General features: G+C 41.9%; 1 protein-coding gene across 7 annotated transcripts in view; it reads right to left on the reverse strand.

Annotated features, from left to right (window-relative positions):
* SLC20A2 (solute carrier family 20 member 2) overlaps positions 1-19,929 on the reverse strand; it is a 126,270-nt gene that overhangs the window by 80,058 nt on the left and 26,283 nt on the right. The window contains exon 1 of one of the 7 annotated variants that reach the window (XM_002819046.6): positions 4,360-6,785. The exons of the other annotated variants lie outside the window; for them this stretch is intronic. The gene's annotated coding sequence lies outside the window, so the exon portion shown is untranslated. Of the gene's footprint in view, positions 1-4,359; positions 6,786-19,929 lie in introns of those variants that run through there. 7 annotated transcript variants of the gene reach the window in all.

Raw genomic sequence — 19,929 nt, forward strand, 5'->3', positions numbered from 1 at the left:
CTCTCCTCTATCTCTAGTGAGAGCTGACACACAGATAATACATTCCACTGTGCTTGGATTCGTTAGGGCCTTCTACGTTGCTTCCTGCTCCTAGGGTATAGTGGGTAGGGTCCAACTTTCCCTGCAGCCCCCTCTCTTCTGAAATGGGCTGTGTGAAGACAGGAAGCAACCTGGCCACAGTCTGTGATGTAAAGTGCTCATGAGCCAACATTAAGCTCCCCACCCCCAATATGGGCTACATGCTACCTCTGCCCAGATTCCCTGCAGGTGGCTGTGAGGTCAGATGGGGAGGAGAGTCTGGTAACACTGATAAAATACAGTAGATCCATATGCTAACACAATATTATTCTCACATTATCTCAGGTGAGCCTCATTTGAGAGGAACACTGTCTTTCTTAGCTGAGAAAAGTAATTGCAAAATTTTCCTGGTTAATTATTAATTTTCTCTAAGTGACAAAAGGAAATCCAGAGCGAAGTCAGGGCTGGAAGGGACTGTGAGAGGTCATTTATGTCCTGACTTTAGAGAGTACATTGAAAACACTGCAAACAAATATAATCTCATGTTTAGATGACTTCAGGAAAAAGGGTTACATTTTTTGGCATCCAGATTCCCCATTTTATAATACCCTCCATCTTTGCATCTCATCTAGCAGACCTCAAATGTCAACGTGCACCAGAATCACTTGGGAGATTTTTTAAACACAGGCTGCTGGCCCCACCCCATGGTTTCTGATTCAGCAGGGCCTGGGTGGGGCCTGAGAATCTGCATTTCTCACGTTTCCAAGCGGTGCTGACGCTGAAGAAACAGGGTCCCCACTGTCAGCACCTCTGTTCCAGCCCAACCCTTGCTGGACCTGACCCTTTTATTCTAGATGGAAATAGATACCAGTGGGTCACCATTCTTTGCCACTGAGACACACATATACTTGAAGAACAATTCAAGAGTCTCCCGGTCATTTGTTTCCTCTTCCAAGCTAAATAATAGAAGTTCCCTACCCTCTTATCATAGGTATCATTTTCCAACCCTCAATTGTTTTTTTTTTTTTTTTTTGAGGTTCTTTGTGGAGCCAAGTCTCTTTTTGTTGTGGAGCCATGAACTAGACCCAGAACCTTAGAGATTGGCTGAGGTTGGGCACGGGGGGAGGGACTCACAGACTCACAGAACCACACAGGCCGCTCATGTTATTACTCCCCAGGACCCAAGCCTGCCTGTCAGCCCTTCTTCTGATTCATGTGCTTCTAACTCGTTTACAAGCTGCAGTAATGCTCAGTAGACCTTCATAATGCCTTTCCTCTGAGAAGCTGAAGGCATTTCCCTAACTAATATTACAGTTGACTCGACTCAATATCCTAAACCAGTGCAGGGTTAAGTAACTTGTTGAATTGCAAACCAGTTCAGGAAGGGAGAATCTGGAACTCCAGATTTCTATCTAAATATCATTCTATGGAGAAAGATGCTTTGATATTTATTGGACTTTATAACAAGTTTACCCCCTCCACATAATAATAATAGTTTTAGGTGCAAGTGAAACTGTGAAGCTTCTCCTCTTTGCAGGAGGATTGCAACGGAGGACTGAGAGTGGGGGGCAAGGCTTCTGGGGTCAGTCTTGTCACTTGTCCCCATCACTTCCCAGCTATGGAAGAGAAAGGGAAGGCACAGCCCAGGTGGCACAGCTGTCTGTCCTAATCGTCTTTGGCAAAAGCTCAGAGGAGCTGAATGCTGAAGTATCCTCAACCCACCCCACTCATCTTGTTTCCCTTTTCTTCATTTTCACATTTTTTTCTGCCAGGGTAGTTACTGAATGTCAGCGGGCCCAGTTTCTGTGTCCTGCCTTGTTGTAGCATGTGGGTTGGAACTATGCTTTCCTTGTGCACCGCATGTGCTGTGGGGTGCTTAATACATGCTAAGTAATGACAGCAGTCCCCCGTATGCCCGAGAAATCAGCCTTCCTCCTGAGGGCCATATCCCATTATGTTACACTTGTGTTTAAGATGGGCGGAAGCTGAAGGCATCCCTCCGCTCACTGCTCCTTCCACTTTAGATGAACAGCTGGAACTCACACAACACAGCCTCTTCCGACAAGATTTCCTTTAGAGAGAGAACATTCTAGGGATGTGATCACTGAGCATCCAGGCCCCAAGCTGAAAGGCAACCTGTTACATAGCGCAGTTCCCATTTAGCCATGCAGGCAAGGGACCCATTAAAACCTCATGTGAGGGAAGGGGTCCCAGAGAAAAGGTTCCTCTCTGCGTCCCTGATAAACCCCTCAAAGCTTCCGAGCAGAAGGCTATCCCTCTAGGCAGAAAGTAACAGTGAAATAAATCTCCTGCAACCGGCAGCGATTCTGTCAGAGCCTCTGTGTCTGTAACTATTTTAAGACGTGGAGGAGTAGGATGAGAGCACGGGCAGCTGGACAGAGTGGCTCCAACAGGACTGCAGGGGAGACGTGCGGTCACCTGCGGCGTGGGGACAGCAGGGCAAGGGCAGGCGGGCTCGGCTCCTGGACTCCTCCCGCGGCCACAAGGCTGCCCTGTTTCTCGGCCCCTGGGCCCCTGGTGTGTGACTCTGCATAGAGCTCATCATGATTTGTCGCCCAAGGTCATAACCAGTCACAGCCAGCATCATTTCACCAGGTACACGGGGTAGAAGCAGCGAAGAGAATCGCAGCACCGGCAAACACGAGGAATTCCGGCACTAACACTTATTTAATGAAAACCTTCTCAGCTCTCACTCACCGCTGCCATTCTCTCACAGCACGTAAATCATTAAAACGAACACTCCTCAAGTGTTTATGCGCATTTTAGCAACTCATCATAAAGCACATGCTTCCTAGTAGTAGAAAAACTTACAGAAACGTCTGTGAAATTAAACAATGGATAAATTCGAATCAGCTTTTCTCTTTTGCAGGACTAAAAACTACAATAGGTCAAGTGAATACTGGCTTGAAAACTAATACCCAACTACAGTGTACCTTTAAAAATGCTCCACTGAGATTCTGATGGTGCCTTATTAACAATTAGAAGTAAGAAGTAATAGCAATAAGTCAGAATTTTTTGGATAAAAATATATATTATGAAGGATTACTGGAGCAAAACCCCTTTTACTGCTGAAGATGACATTAGAGGCTTCTGTTATCATTATAATTCATCTGGGCAGCAAATTTCTCTTCAGCTCAATAAAAACTAAGTATGAAGTAAGTTTCTTTCTAAATATAGCCCAGGAACTCAGTACTACTTTCCTTTCTTACATTCTTTTCCTACTAAATGGAACACTGAAGTATTTCCTTTGATTGTTGACACTTTATGTCATTTGCATTTAAAATCAGACAATACATAATAACAAAGAAGTCTTCAACTAAATCTTTTCAAAATGGGAAAATGGCTTTCACAATACTAACTGAGGACCTGCCTCCTTCCTTGCTCTACACATGACAGGCACAGATAGCTGGTGAGCACCTATCCTATCGCCTAGGAGAACTGTTTCATTAACATCAATATTCCTAAAGCTGATACATTTACTTGCTAATTGATAAAGAAATTCCTGCCTGGTTCTCTGCTGTAAGCAAACTGTTTGGCTTGAAGTCAGTCCACACTGAAAACACACTTCTAAATAAGCAAGGTGATTCCAATTTAATTTAAAATATTCAATATCAAAATCTTTTGTTTTCTTCAGTACAAATTTAAGTTGGCAATAACGTGTTAGATGAACTGCAGTTAAGGGTACAGAATCCCATGGCCTTTGGTTACTTTTGATAACTAACTCAGTCTAAAAGAGGATGCTTTAAATTATTATCTAAAACCTTCTTCCTAAATTAATTTTTTAAAGTGCTTCTCTTTAGGCATATATGGGTTTATTTTTCAAGCACAAAATCCCCCTTAAAAAGATAAAAAACTGTCCATCTATACATTCAAGAAAATTACATTTGACACTCCATTATTTCTACAAAATGAACTTGTAGCACAGAGTATAACAGGAATTAACTTTCAACATTTTTTTCTCAAGAGTTAGGTTACCATAGTAGAAAACAAAGCTCAATGACACAATACAATGTTTCTGTATTTACAGAAACCATATCCATTAATCAAATATTTTAACATAAAATAATAATCTACAGATTGCTTTTTGCAAAAATAAGTAAGAATCGAAAACTTTTTCTTGGGCAAATTGAATAAGGCAGATTTATTGCAGTAGGAGACATTTAAAGAAAAACCTTTTGCCACCTTTCTTAGCTTTCTCTAACGTACCAACCTCAAAGCTTACAGTTTTCCCAAGAGATAAACATTACTATGACGGTAACATTAGGAAGATTTAAGGAGAAAAGAACAAAGAGAAGTCTTAAAATTCCACCCAGTACTTACAAGTAGTTTCCAAGAAAACTGAGCCACAATTCTTCAGAAGACTGCTCTCCTGATCACAAACACAATCTGAAGTCTAAAATAGATATCCTACCACATTAGGCCGAGAAGTCACATTTCAGCTTGCTAACTTCTACTTTTACAACTCATAGAACTAACCCCGGCTAAAATTAACCGCAGCCAAGCGGCAGGCAGGAACACGCTGATTTGCATCATGTGTGCCGGGATTTATTCACTAGGACAACATCGGTGTCCTCTTAATGGGAAATGCGGCCAAGGGGCGTGCCCTGGTGAACAATACATAGCATCATGATTATGCTAATTACTGAATTCAGTCCAATAATACTAACTTCTTTTAAGTTGTTTTTGCAAGTACTGACAAAGAGAAGGAGTAAGCTTTTTCCCAACAGGCATTCACTTGATTTTTAAGCACATTCAAATCAGACCAAACTTTGGCAACAAGGTGGCAGTGCTGTGTGCTCTTCACAAGCAAAAGCAAAGCAAAAGGACATTCTGTCCGATTATTTAAACAGCGTGATTAGATGCAGCACTACGTGAAATTAAATAGACACAGAATATACATATCAGTAAGTCTATCCACCAGAATCCTGAAATAAAAGCTTTTTCTTTCTCTATAATGAACTGATTGCAAGGACTTGCTTTCTGGCTCTGCCTCCTCCTGCACCTCCCAAGGAGTCGCTATGAAGACACAGATTCAGTAATAAATCACAACTGAGAATAAACATCTCAAATATTTGCAAAGGCATTGTCCTTGGCAAGAAGCATTTTAAGGTGGATTTAACTCCTTGGCTAGAAAAATTGTCCTCTGTAGGTGACTGACCATCTACAAAGCATGTTGGAACTCAAGTTAACAGGTACAGACCCCAAGCATACAGCTGATACTTAAAAGAAAATCAGAACATGAAAAACTTTCTCTCGAAAATATAAGTACAACTTATAACAAAGACACAAAACCGCTTAGTATCTACTCGAGATGGTTTGGACTAGTTTGCTTTAGACTAAGTTCTGATGACATATTTTTGCTCTTATTGAACACTCTATGAAAGATATCAAAGCACTTTACAAACATCAATAAAATCTCCAAGCATCTTTGGGAGATGTCATTTTCCTCTTTTTTTTTTTTTTTTCCACAGACAGGTGGAAATTCCATTTCAATGACTTCAACCAACGCTGGATCACCCCATCACCTCCTGAGCCCTTTATAACATCTTCTATATTAACCACTTACCTATAATCCTATAGACCTTTTCAGAGCCATTTGTTTTCCTCATTTTAAAATGTCATATGTTAGTCTGGACTTCAGGAGATTCACTCTACTTAACACCCAGATGCCAGGCCTGAACTCCAGGGGCTTAAAAAGCACTCCTTGACTCTCTCTTGCAGACAGGTATCCCGCAACACGGATCCCTAAAACATGGCGATGCCCTCAGGAGGCACTGTCCATCTGCAGCCTGCTGCCCAAAGCACAAACCGGTTGATCTTCATTGGTGTGAGCTGGACATCACCAGCACAATCTCCCTCCTGTTGTTTACAAACACTGCTGGCTGCTGATCTGAGATTGCATCCCCTCGGCCTAACCTGAGGCTCTGTGCTAGCACCTGCCCCACCTCTGCAAGAGGGTGGCTGGTATGCATTCCCCTTCACTCCAACCCAGTCATGGGTGGCAGGCATTTCCCGCTCTGTGCTGAAAGGAGAGAAGTCAGCACTCATCAAAGATGGCTAGCTGCTAATGAACAGAATTATTCTCAATAATCCACCGCAAACTCACTCCAGAAGTCTTCATGCCAAAAAGGACCTTGTAAGGCTATTTTTGACACAATATTCTTATCCTATTATGTCATAATTCAGGACAAAAGTCTCTAAGCCAAAATATTATTTCTGCCCTAAACCAGAAAGTAAGAAAAAGCAAATACGCCAAGTGCATTTCTGCATCAGAGTTTGTATTGGAGAGGAGCAATCTGATGTATGATGGATCCTACATCCATTCATCGGAAGGCAGGGGCCCCTGAACAATGCTCCGGTTCCTCACATGTCAGATATGCCTAGTATGACTCTGCTGTTTCAACAGCAGCCACACCTGTTCCACAGTGGAAGAACCAAAGCATTCCAAATAAAACAGTGTCTCCTCCAATTTACATTAGTCATTCTGCTGCTTCCTTTTCATTAGTGAAACTACTTGAGTCAACAGTGCTTTTGTTCTAGGTATACTTATGACAGTAGATAAAAATCTGTATCAGAGTACCTTTAAAAGCAGAGTAAATTCTTCCCATTTGTTCTCATTAATTTTTGGTGATGGAGGGACAGCGAAGGCGGTGACCTATGGGATCTTTAGTTCAACGAATCCATGAAATTAAAGAAAATTACTGTGTTTATGAATGTACACTAATGAATTAACTCAGATACCAACCTTCTATGAGCAGTTACATGTATAATTTAAAATTTTCTAGTAGCTGCTTTTAGAAAAGTAACAATAAAGAGGTAAAATTAATTTAATAATATATTTTATTTAACTCAATATATCCAAGATATGATCATTTCAATGTGTAATAATCATAAAAACTATTAATGAGATATCTTCATTCTTTTGTTTGTACTGCCCCAAGCCTGTGCAATCCAGTGCGTATTTTACAATTAGTACATTCCAATCTGGACAATCCATATTTCCAATGCTCAGTACCCACATGTGCCTGGTGACTATCATAGTGGAAAGCCAGAGTGTACAAATATCTTCCTGACAACAGCTTTTCTACAACATGAACTAATATTTACATGTTTCTGGGCATGTGCACACTTATATACACTCAAGAAACATCAACTAAGATACTGGGCATATAGGATGAAAAACGCCTAGTTTTTGTCCTCAAGGAGCTCAAAGTTTAGACACTTGGCATCCTTTGTTTTTTAGAGCTAGGGTCTCATTCTGTCACCCAGGCTGGAGTGCAGTGGCACAATCACAGCTCACTGCAGCCTTGACCTCCTGAGCTCAAGCAATCCACCCACCTCAGCCTCCTGAGTAGCTGGGACTACAGGCACGTGCCAGCACACCTGGCTAATTTAAAAATTTTTTTTGTAGAGACGAGGTCTCACCATGTTGCCCAGGCCAGCCTCAAACTCCTGGGCTCAAGTGATTCCTCCACCTCAGCCTCCCAAAGCGCTGGGATCACAGGCATGAACTACTGCCCCTGGCTTCTTGGCATTCTTTACCTTTGAAATAATATGCAAAATATTCTGTGTTCTCTGTGTGTACTCTTCTGGGGAGATAACTTTCTTCATCACTTTATTAAAGAAGTCTGTGTCTCAAAAAGGTTAAGAGCCAGGAGACTAGACTAGCAGCAGATGCTGGGAGAAATGGAGAGCTAAGGAAAACGAAGGAACTGAGACAGATAGAAGGGGAAAGATCCGAGGAGAAAGAAAGGACTAAAAGGAAGATAAACAAACAAAAAAGAGAGAAGAAGAATTTCATTGCTAGACATGAAATTTTAGTTATAAAATCATATAATAAAAATTGGCGGCCAGGCGTGGTGGCTCACACCTGTAATCCTAGCACTCTGGGAGGCCTAGGTGGGTGGATCACGAGGTCAGGAGTTCAAGACCAGCCTGACCAACATGGTGAAACCCTGTCTCTACTAAAAATACAAAAAAAATTAGCCAGGCATGTTGGCGCACGCCTGTAGTCCCAGCTACTCAGGAGACTGAGGCAGGAGAATTCGCTTGAACCTGGGAGGCAGAGGCTGCAGTAAGCCGAGATCATGCCACTGCCAAGATCACACCAGCCTGGGCAACAAAGCGAGACTCTGTGTCAACAACAACAACAAAAAAGGCATGTTCCAGTTACTATGCCAGGTGCTGGGGACAGATACAGAGATGAAAGACAAGGTCTCTATGTCCAAGGAGTTCACATTTTAGCGACAGGAACAGACTCACCCAGGCAGATACAATACTTGGGTAAGTATGAAGACGCAGTTTATGTGCAATGTGCTATGGCTACAGCGGGGAGAGGAAGAAGGGTGCCACACAAGACGGACACAGTACCCCCACCCCTTTTTTTTTTAATTGAGAAGATGTCTCACTCTGTCACCCAGCCTGGAGTGCAGTGATGCGATCTTGGCTCACTGCAACCTCCACCTCCCAGGCTCAAGCGATCCTCCCACCTTAGCCTCCCAAGTAGCTGGGACTACAGGTGTGCACACCACACCTGGCTAATTTTTATTTTTTTTGTAGAGATGGAGTTTCGCTATGTTGCCCCAGCTGGTCTCAAGCTCATAATAGGATAGTAAATAAATAGGCTGGGCTCAAGTGATCTACCCAACTCGGCCTCCCAAAGTGCTGGGATTACAGGCGTGAACCACCATGCCTGACCCCTCATTTCTTAAATGAAGGTTATTTTCTGATCAAATTTTAAATCTATGTTCTGGAATAACTCAAGATTCTGCATTTTAGTTTGGAACCTTAGAAAAGCATGGATAGGTCATGGAGAAATCAGGTATTCTAAAATATTTTAAAATGACATCTGAAAATAGCAATGAAGTTTCTATTCTGAGCTATTTATCATCAAATTGAACCTGGTTATTTGATCCAACTATTTAAGGTTGAGGCAGGAGGATCACTTGAGGTCAGGAGTTTGAGACCAGCCTGGCTAACGTAGCGAAACCCCGTCTCTACAAAAAACTTTGCCGGGCACGGTCACACAGTGAGCTGAGATCACGCCACCACTCCAGCCTGGATGACAGAGTGAGACTCTATCTCAAAGAAAAAAAAAAGCCATCAAAAAATGAACATTGAAGAAAAAACTCTTCAACTCGTTAGGAATTCTCTGTATTTAATTAATTAATTTATTTATTTAGAGACAAAGTCTCACTCTGTCACAGTAGAGCAATTTCGGCTGACTGCAACGTCCGCCTCCTGTGTTCAAGCATTCTCCTGCCTCAGCCTCCTGAGTAGCTGGGATTATAGGTGTGTGCCACCACGACCAGCTGATTTTTGTATTTTTAGTAGAGACGGGGTTTTGCCATGTTAGCCAGGCTGGTCTCAAACTCCTGACCTCAAGCAATCCATTCACCTCAGCCTCCCAAAGTGCTGGGATAACAGGTGTGAACCACTGTGTCTGGCCCACGTTAGGAATTCTTTGGATTGTAGCTGTGGACTCAGAAAGACCTGGGTTCAAAATGTGCCCCACTACCTACTAGCTGTCTGACCTCGAGCAGTTGAGCTCACCTCTGTGACTCGGCTTCCTCGCCTGTAAAATGGGGATAATGATGCTGACATCAAGGGCTGGTGTTGGAAGGAGGTGATGTATCTAGCACAGGCATACAAAGAGTCTCAATAAACGGCTGGGGCCATTATGTGACTCACAGCAGGTCTAGGAGCAGTATGGTACTTGCTGAAGGACAATGTGGGATATTTACTGAGTGCGGATTAAAGGCTCCCTGTTTTTATAGCATGAAGCTTCTTCAAAAAATAAAATGTTGAAAGGAACTTCAAATGGTTGTTAAGTATTTCAGGAAAACCAGGGTCTGTAAACTCCTTTGGAAAACTCTGTAGCTGCGCCAGCCTGTTTAATTTTCTCCGTGATATGGCCTCATGTCCCCAGCCAGAGGTTAGCACAGGATTCAGGGTCACTGACTGAAGAACACAGGTGAATCATGTGTCTGGGCAGATGGCTGCTGTAAAGTCCCCCTATTCCTTCCTTACCCTAGGGAGTCCCTTCCCTCACTGACTCTGGGCTTGGCCAGTAGGACTACAGCAAACATAATGCTGGGCCCTGGAAAGTGCTGGTGCATGGGGGCTCAACCTCTCTTGCAACTTCGAAATGCCCCGCCCTGGCTTGCCTACTACAAATGAAAAGGCCACATGGAGTGGGGATGCGCCATCACTGCTGAGTCCCTGCCACCGGTCAGCCTGCTGAGCACCTGATGGGTGGGTCAGGCCATCCTAAACCACACAGCCAGCCAGCTGCCAGCTGACTGCAAAGTCCAGCCAGGCTTGCTCAAGCCAGAACCACTCTGGTGCCCTACAGAACTGTGAGGTACAGAAAGAAATGTTTGTTTTTTTGAGCCACTAGTATTAGGTGGTTTGTTATGCAGCAAAAGCTAATACACATTCCTCCAAAAAGGCTGCGTGCTCAGGAGGGCTATACCAGTGTGATCCACAGCGATGCAGTCTTCACACTTCAGAAACGGACTCAGTTCACATACATACGAACAGAGAGCTCTAACTTTACACAGAAGAAATTGTTATCCTCTTCAACTAAAAAAAAAAAAAGACGCAAACTCTTCAAGACAGTTCTTTAAAAAAACCTTGATAAATAGCTAATTCAGCATAATTTTATGACAGTTTTTATCAGGATTGTGAAAGTAAAGGCAGCATTATGACTGCTGTTGTTTGAATACTCATTTTAACATAGTTGATTTTTTAAATTATATTGGAATTCTCTTAGGGTTTTCATACTGCTCTACATTCACAACAGCCATCTATTTAACAAACATCTGTTAAAGCACCATCAGGAAACTCCCAAGCATTTGCAAGATTTGTATAAGTGGCAGGATACCCATGACCACAGCAGAAAGTGGTGTCAATGACAGTTCTGCCTTTAAGAGGCTCATAATGTGGTAACAGTCATGACACTGTCTCACTGTCCATAAACTTATCATATAAGGGAGTAATTAGTAAGCATTCCAAAAGTTAAAAGTTCACTCCAATAGGAACATAAGCAAAGAAGAGGCTTCCAGTTGTGTTAATCAAGAAAGGTTGGCCCGGCGCAGTGGCTCACGCCTGTAATCCCAGCACTTTGGGAGGCCGAGGTGGGCGGATCACGTGAGGTCAGGAGTTCGAGACCAGCCTGGCCAACATGGTGAAACCCCGTCTCGACTAAAAACACACAAAAAATTAGCTAGGCGTGGTGGTGCATGCCTGTAGTCCCAGCTACTCAGGAGACTGAGGCAGGAGAATCCACTTGAACACAGGAGGTAGAGGCTGCAGCGAGCCAAGATTGTGCCACTGCACTCCACCCTGGGCAACAGAGCAAGACTCTGTCTCAAAAAAAAAAAAAAAAAGAAAAAAGAAAGAAAGGCATCTTCAGCCAGGTGCAGTGGCTCACACCTGTAATATAATCCCAGCACTTTGGGAGGCTGAGGTGGGAGGATCACCTGAGGCCAGGAGTCCCAGACCAGCCTCAGCACCATATTGAGACCCCACCTCCATTTTCAAAAAAGGGATCTTGGAGAGAGTGGCATTTGTTTTTGTTTGTTTTGAGACGGAGTCTTGCTCTGTAACCCCAGGCTGGAGTGCAGTGGCATGATCTCAGCTCACTGCAGCCTCCGCTTCCCAGGTTCAAGTGATTGTCCTGCCTCAGCCTCCCAAGTAGCTGGGATTACAGGCACCTGCCACCATGCCTGGCTAATTTTTGTATTTTTAGTAGAGATGGGGTTTCACCATGTTAACCAGGCTGGTCTTGAACTCCTGACCTCAGGTGATCCATCCGCCTCGGCCTCCCAAAGTGCTAGGATTACAGGCGTAAGCCACCACACCCGGTCTGGGAGTGGCATTTGAATGGAGCCTTCTCCTAAGCTCTCAACAGTAGCAGGAGTAGAAAGAACACTATACAGAAGCAACACACAAGCAAAGATGGAGAAAAAGGAAAGCTATAATGTTTGTCTAGGGGACAGCTTGGATTGAGATTCAAGCTCCATCAAGTAATAGCTGCTTTGATGACTAAATTACTTAATTTTTCCAAATCTAGGCTATAAAGTATCCAATGAAAGTGGCATCTGCAGCAAGGCTGCCTGATTCAAACGCCAGCTTCATCACTTTGTAGTTGTCTTGGGCAATTACTTTCTCACTGTGCCTTCATCACTTTTAAAATGGGAATAATAATTATACATGCCTCATGGGGTTATTATGAAGACTAAATGAGTTTTTTATTTGTAAAGGATGTAGAATAGTGCCTGGTATAAACGTTTTGTTAAATAAACTTATATGTTTATGCATACACAGCAAACAGTTATATAGATATAGATAGGCATGTATGAATGTAGATACATAGATACAGCTTTATCACCAAGAACAGTACCTGGTATGTAGAAAATGCTAAACACATTTAAATGTTTCCCTTCCTCCTCCATTGTCTGGAGTCCACAGAGATCTAGAGCACAAGGTCAGACACGTTTCATGCACCCCAACATCAGCCTCCAGTCAGTTAAAAGAACACAGGCTGTCCTTCCTCTACTTTCACACTGGAAGCTTTCTCCTTTCTCTTGGGGGCAATAATTCTGCACTTGCTGATATAAGATGCTAGGCTTAGCCAGGCACAGTGTCACGTCTATAATCCCAGCACTTTGGGAGGCCAAGGACATAGCATTGCTTGAACCCAGGAATTTGAAACCAGTCTGGGCAACATAGTGAGATTTCGTCTCTAAAAATAAAAAAAATAAAAATAAAAGTTAAAAAAAATTAGCGGCTGCAGTGGTACCCGCCTGTAGTCCAAGGTACTTGGGAGACTAAGGTGGTAGGATATCTTGGGTCCAGGAGTTTGAGGCTGCAGTGAGTTATGATTGTACCAATGCATTCCAGCCTGGGCAACAGAGCGAGAACTTGTCTCAACAAAACAAAACAAAACAAAACAAAACAAAACAAAACAAAACAAAAAGATGCTAGGCTTGAAACCACTAGAGACAGATACAACACGGCCACTAGCTTCAAAATAAAAGAGCACTAATACCTTATGTGATATATGCACTTCAAATGGAAAAATAAGCACAGGCTTATTAAGTGCAACCTTCACTTCTATAATTTATTACTGGGCAAGCTAATCTAAAACGAGAAACCCTGAATGCAATAAGATTTTGGGGAAAAAGTCAAAGATTAGATTTAAAGCCACAGTAATTTGAAAGTTAGGTTAACAAAAACCTTACTAATCCCAGACTAATTTGGCTTGAACTAGATATATATCTAAACTGAAAATACTTTTAAATGCAGTTTTATTATTGAATCAACACAATGTTAAACTGAGTTTCCTCTGTTTTTAAAAGGAAAGTACTTAGGATAGTTACTGGATTATACTAAAAACAAAAACAAAAAACCCACTAAAAGTGCTTGAAAATATTCGACTATGTTGAAATATGTAACATTTTCCTGCAATCTTATAGTATTTATTTGTTTAGACACCACTTTTTCATAGGTATCACCAAGGTAAACTCCACCCATCACAAACAAAGCCTTATTGTCAATTCTGTATTGGATAGAATGTGAAATAATGAGTTGTGCTAAACTGCTAATCATAAACATCCACTTCTCAGTTTACTCCCTCCGATAATAGAAAAACTATTAAGTATCAGGCAACGAGCTGCTGATTGCCCAAATCTTTTGATACACAGTATAAAATACTAATTTTTGTGATTTCAATCTATACTGTTTCACAATCATTCAAGTCTGTTTCAAGAGCACTTAGAGTCTTTAGGTAAGGATTACCCTATTTTTAACTTGAAATTTAAGACTTTCTGAGGAAACGAGGGCTGTAGGAGTCTTTTAATAGAGCCATATTCCTGGGTTCAATCAAACTGAACCAATTGCTAGCTTTGAGACAGTAGACGAGTTATTTAACAGAGTTCTCTCTGCCCATCTGTAAAATGAGGATAAGGATCCTTCCACCTTCTAGGAATGTTGCAAAAATGACTTAATGCACATAAAGCACTTACAACAGAGCTTGGCATGGATTTTTGAAAAAAAAAAATTTATACATGGATTTTTTCAAAAAAAGAAAATATACATATAATATATATATTTTATATGTAAGCTATATAAAGTAACGATGAAGGAGAATTCCTAGTTAAATCACCTGGCCATGGTAGGTAGAAAATCTGTTCTGGGGCTCTGGGGCTTTAGGTCCCCTTGCTACCTATTTCAGGTAGACAGGGAACTTGCAGGGTATGCCTGAAAGGACCCTCATAATGACAGTGGAGAGCCGCCAGCTTCACTGTGAATAATTTCAAGTCCATTCTCAAGACTCCTGCCTTTTCACTATCAGGTCTCTGAGCATCTATAAGAGGCACTTGAAGGGCAGATGCCCACGTGTGTGGTGGAAGACAACACTTGATACCAATTTTCCAAGAGACATGGAAATCAAGAATTTGTTTTCTAATTTGTAATAGTTTTGCTGTAAGTGGGTATGATCTGTTTCCAAACAGATAAACTAAGAAGTGGTCACTTTTGGCCAGGCGCAGTGGCTCACACCTATAATTCCAGCATGTTGGGAGGCCAAGGCAGACGGATCACGAGGTCAGAAGTTCAAGATCAGCCTGGCCAACACAGTGAAACGCCATCTCTACTAAAAATACAAAAATTAGCCGGGCGTGGTAGTGGGCGCCTGTAATCCCAGCTACTCGGGAGGCTGAGGCAGGAGACTCGCTTGAACCTGGGAGGCAAAGGCTGCACTGAGCCAAGATCGCGCCGCTGCACTCCAGCCTAGGTGACAGAGCAAGACTCCATCTCAAAAAAAAAAAAAGAAGTGGTCACTGTTAGGGTAAGCAGTTCAAAGTCCAGCTCAAATTAAGAGATAAAATATTTATAAGAGGATCTAGTTGCACTTGGCTATAAGAATCCAGCAGGTGACTACTTCCACAGGTCTCTTGATAAATGTACATGATTGTATCCTTAGGTACTAAGTCTTTCATTTAAAAAGTACTAAAAAAATGAGTGTTCGTTTTCAAAGTAGCTGTGATAAGCAAAAAACAAACAAAAAAACCCCACCAAAAAACCATAAAACCAAACCCAGAAGGATCAACAACTCAGCTCTCAGAACTATAATAGCCCAATAATTATAATAATCCAAGAGACCATTCTGAGAAACACCAGAGACCAGTTCCTTTATAATACAGGGGGATGGTTCACAAAAGAGGAGTGGACAAACAGTACTGGGACAGTCGTGGTTGATTGTAGACTGTGAAATAAAAGCCAATTATCCATTTTAGACATTAATGCTTTCATTTAAAGAGTTGGTTTCTTCTTTTTGACATTAGATTCTTGCCTCTCCAATTGCCAGGACAGGATTCATTTCCCACTTCTTTGACTCAGATCTGTTTTTTAAAAATGCTCTTTGAAAACAACTGAAAATTATCCTTTTTAGTTTCCCAAACTAAGAACTTTTTATTAAACCATAAAGAACAGCTCTGGATAGATCCAGATTTCTTTACGGCTTAAAAAAAAAAACTTGAAAAATTATTATTATAATTATTTTTTTTGGAGATGGAGTCTCATTATGATGCCCAGGCTGGAGTGCAGTGGCACGATCTCAGCTCACTGTAACCTCCGCTTCCTGGGTTCAAGCGATTCTCCTGCCTCAGCCTCTCGAGTAGCTGGGACTACAGGCGTGCACTACCACACCCAGCTAATATTTGTATTTTTAGTACAGATGGGGTTTCACCATATTGGCTAGGCTGGTCTCGAACTCCTGACATCAAGTGATCTGGCCGCCTTGGCCTCCCAAAGTGCTGGGAATACAGGCCTGAGCCACCACGTCCAGCCCAAAAAACTCTTTTTCAATAAGATGGATAGAAATGTAAAAGGGCAGCATATTTATAAGGTCCAACCAACACTGTGACTTTGAAAAAGAAAATTCTTGCCCTTCTTATTTAAAATTATTAAAGTAATAAGCAGCTAGTTAGACAAAGAGCATTCAAGCTGTTCATACACAGCAGATCAGAACTATGCATTCCCAAATCACAACATCAGATTAGTAGTCACTGTTCTTTGTATCAGCTTTAAATACACCATTTCTTCTCATAAGAGTGTTGTGGTGGTCAGTGCTCAGGAAAAATAATTAAGATAAGGAAAGAATAACACAAAACACCCCTCAAACAATATCCAACAGAGTATCTCTGAGATCATTTACTTAAGTAATCTCTCTCAAAACCACTTTTATGCTTAAACTAATCCTAGGCACTGAAAAAACAGGAAGAATAAATCACATTTAACTTGCCATTCTTTAGAATGCGGGACAATTCTGAGATGCATGGAGGAAAAAAAGTATTAAAAATAGCCAAGAGAAGGATTAGACAGCAGCTAAAACACAAAGGCCAGGGGTGAGATCAAAATTAGAAACATATAACGTCTGGAGAACTGTCCATATAAGGGCATCTTCATATCAGTAACTCAGTTGGAATAATCCACTGGGCAGAATTAACAGCTGCCACCATCACAGTGGCTGCCTCTCCACCTCTCATTCAGAAACCGCTGGAGTCTTGGGAGACAGATATGACATGACTTTATGCTGTTATATTCAGACAGTCAATGTTTGGGGGTATTTTCAAAGCTGGTCTTAACTTTCCTCGTCCTAGATGATAAACTTCATATATTTTGATCTTGCCTTTTTATACAAGTATGAAAAAGCAATAGAAGAGGATAAAACTTTGCTGAGCACTTTTAACCACTCCTATACCACACTGACTTGCATTCCCCAACCCCATAGATTTCCTGACTCCCCTGAGCAGGCGGCTGGTTGTACATTCTCATGTGTTCATTTATCCATCAGACTCTCAGGGAGCTTCCTAACCTGGTGACAAGTGCTTGAGAAAAGAAATGAATAGGATCTTATCTTCCAGGAGTTCAGTGTACCCTGGAAGACAGGTACATAAATAATTATAATACAGGTAAATCCTGTAACGGAAGTAAGGGATGCAATTCTCTCTGGGGCTTGGGGGAGATTTTGCGATGGAAATACCCAGGCAGAGAAACAAGTGAAAGGCATTCTAGGAAGAGCAATCAGTACAACCAAAGGCTCAGGGGTAGGAAACCATGTAGCATGTTCTGGGAATAGCAAGAAGTATGTGTTCTGAATACAAGTGATGGGATATGAATGGGAGAAGAGGTAGAAGATTAGGTTGCAAAAATAGATTGGTGCTAGATTGCTGGGGCCTACAAGCACCATGCTAAGGAGTGGGTCCATTATCCTGTAGCTCTGAGGCTCTCAACTCTGGATACACATTAAAATCTCCTGAGAAGCTTTAAAACAAAATGCTGATGGCCTGTTATTTGTTAGCAATAATAATTGGGTCCAGGCATCAGCAGTTTTTAAAAACTTCCCATGTAGCAATTCTAACCTGTGGGCAAGAACCACTCCTGTGGGCAACAGGGAGTCAACACCACTGCATCAACTTAGGATAGCAATAGAAAAACATTAAAACAATAGTTAACTGGGTAACAGTGTGAAGAGCAGATTAGAAACAGAGACTAGGGGAGAACTGTCAGTTAGTTTATAGGCTACTGGAAACAGGCAAGAGATAAGAGTAATTATTAGCCTTTTTTGGGTTACTGACTTGCATGAATGCCAACGATAAAAGCTAAAAAAACCTTCCCCTGGCTGGGCGTGGTGGCTCATGCCTGTTAATCCCGGCACTTTGGGAGGCCGAGGCAGGTGGATCATTTGAGGTCAGGAGTTAGAGACCAGCCTGGCCAACATGGTGAGATCCCATCTCTACTAAAAATACAAAAACTACCCGGACATGGTGGTACTTGCCTGTAATCCCAGCTACTTGGGAGGCTGAGGCAGGAAAATTGCTTGAACTCAGGAGGTAGAGATTGCAGTGAGCTGAGATCACACCACCGCACTCCAGCCTGGGCAATGGAGTAATATTCTGTTTGAAAAAAAAAAAAAAAAAAGCCCTTTTCCTAGGAAACATGCACGTATGTCAAAAAACGTACATGTAATTTCTGGGGCTGATGAAGCTCTGTGAGTGATGGATTCAGCTTAGGGAAGCCTGGTGTAAAGGCAGTGATGGAAAAAGACTTTGGAGGTAGAATCATAGCACTGATGACTTCAGTGGGGAAAAGAAAAGGCATTAAGGATGACACTATCACTTCTAGTGTGAGAAGTATAAACAATAAACATGTACTGTGCACCTAAGTGTCAGGAACCGTACTAAGCACTTAACATGTATTAGTATCACTGATTTTTCCCAATTCTTTAAGAGAGATTGATATCACATCTGTTTCACAGCTGAAGAACCTGAGATTTACAGGCATTAAATTAGCTTGTCCAAGGTCACATGGAGATAAGTAGTGGGGCAGGAATTGAATCCCAGACAGTTTTGACTCCGGAGCTTGTGGTATTAACCTCTCCCCATGCTATCTCTGATGAATGGTACCTGTGCATTAAACAGGGGTGACAGGAGAGTATGGCAGGAGTAGGTTTAGGATGAGCAAGGTGGGGTGGGGATATAAAAAATCAGTTTTAGACATGCTGTGTTCAAGATAATACAAGACACACAGATGACAGTATCTGTTAAATCAGAAAAAATAGGAAAGAGATCAAGAGGTGAGAGACGGTATGGTAACAGAATACAGTATTTCTGAGTTCTCTCCAGGTGCCGGTGCTGTGCTGAGTGCTTACTCACAATAGCAAAAGTCTATCACTATCTTTCTTCTGCAAGTGAGAGAACAGACCTAGGAAACCAGGGTCACACAGCCACTAAGTGCTGAAGCCAGATTTGAATCCACGAGGCTACCTTCCTAACCTCTAACCCACCCCTCCCCAGCACTCTAAAAACTAGAAATCCTGGGGTCATTAAGTGGCTGTACCCCCCACCCCAACTGTTCTAAGACTGCTAGTGTGTCTTAGAACAGGGGTCTAAGATACAGGGTTTTTAAAAATAAGTTTTATATAAAAATGTTTGACAATATTTATGTATTTCCACAGCCTCAAGGATTTTTATATTGTTTCAATTATCAAAGAGTCATAAGGGATAGCTTAGTCTCAACCAAGAAATATTGGCAGTGCACTTCCACAGGTCGGTATGCAAGCTTGGGTGCAAACCATGGACATGACACAGCATGACACCAGTGCCACACAGAGCTGCTATGCAAGTCAGAAGCCAGGACAACTGGTCTAGTGGAGACTGTGCTTCCTGAAGCCATAGCGAGGGCAGGAAGTGATGAAATTTCCTTTTTTAATCATTTTTGTAATTTGGAAAACTGTGATTCTTCTCCTCTCTAAAGTAACCAAAATGAAATCTTAAACACTATCCTACAAGTCCAGACTAGTTACTTCAGGTGGAACAGCAGAGTAACTTACGCACTGCAGTTTCAAATAAAAATCGGTTATATTTCAATTCTCAGCACCTTTGAAATACCTGTACTGACAATCACGTAGCCTTTGAGTCAAAACCACTCCTTCCATAAAAGTACTTCTAAAGGGAATACTATATTATCCTAGAATTTTTTCCTGTTTTAGAATTAAGGTACCTAAGAGAAGAAATATAAAACTCCAGTTAAGAACTTCTAAAGTCCTGTTGTATAACCTCTGGAGCTCAGACTTGTCCATGGCTGGGCTTGAAGGGTTCCCCGACCTGGGAAGTCACTGCTCTCTAGGGCAGCGCATCCTATTACTGGAGAGCTCTCACCACCACAAGATTCTGTTTTAGACCAAGTAAAAATCCTTTGCCTTATAATCTCCACTCATTCATTCAGTTACTGAACACAGAAGAGCTACATACTACCCTCTGGTCTTCCTATTCCCTAATCTATAAGGGCTGCCACCACTTTCCTTTTATACCATCCTTCAGA

The sequence above is a fragment of the Pongo abelii genome, chromosome 7 (assembly GCF_028885655.2).
Source record: "Pongo abelii isolate AG06213 chromosome 7, NHGRI_mPonAbe1-v2.0_pri, whole genome shotgun sequence".
NCBI classification, from domain to species: domain Eukaryota; kingdom Metazoa; phylum Chordata; class Mammalia; order Primates; family Hominidae; genus Pongo; species Pongo abelii.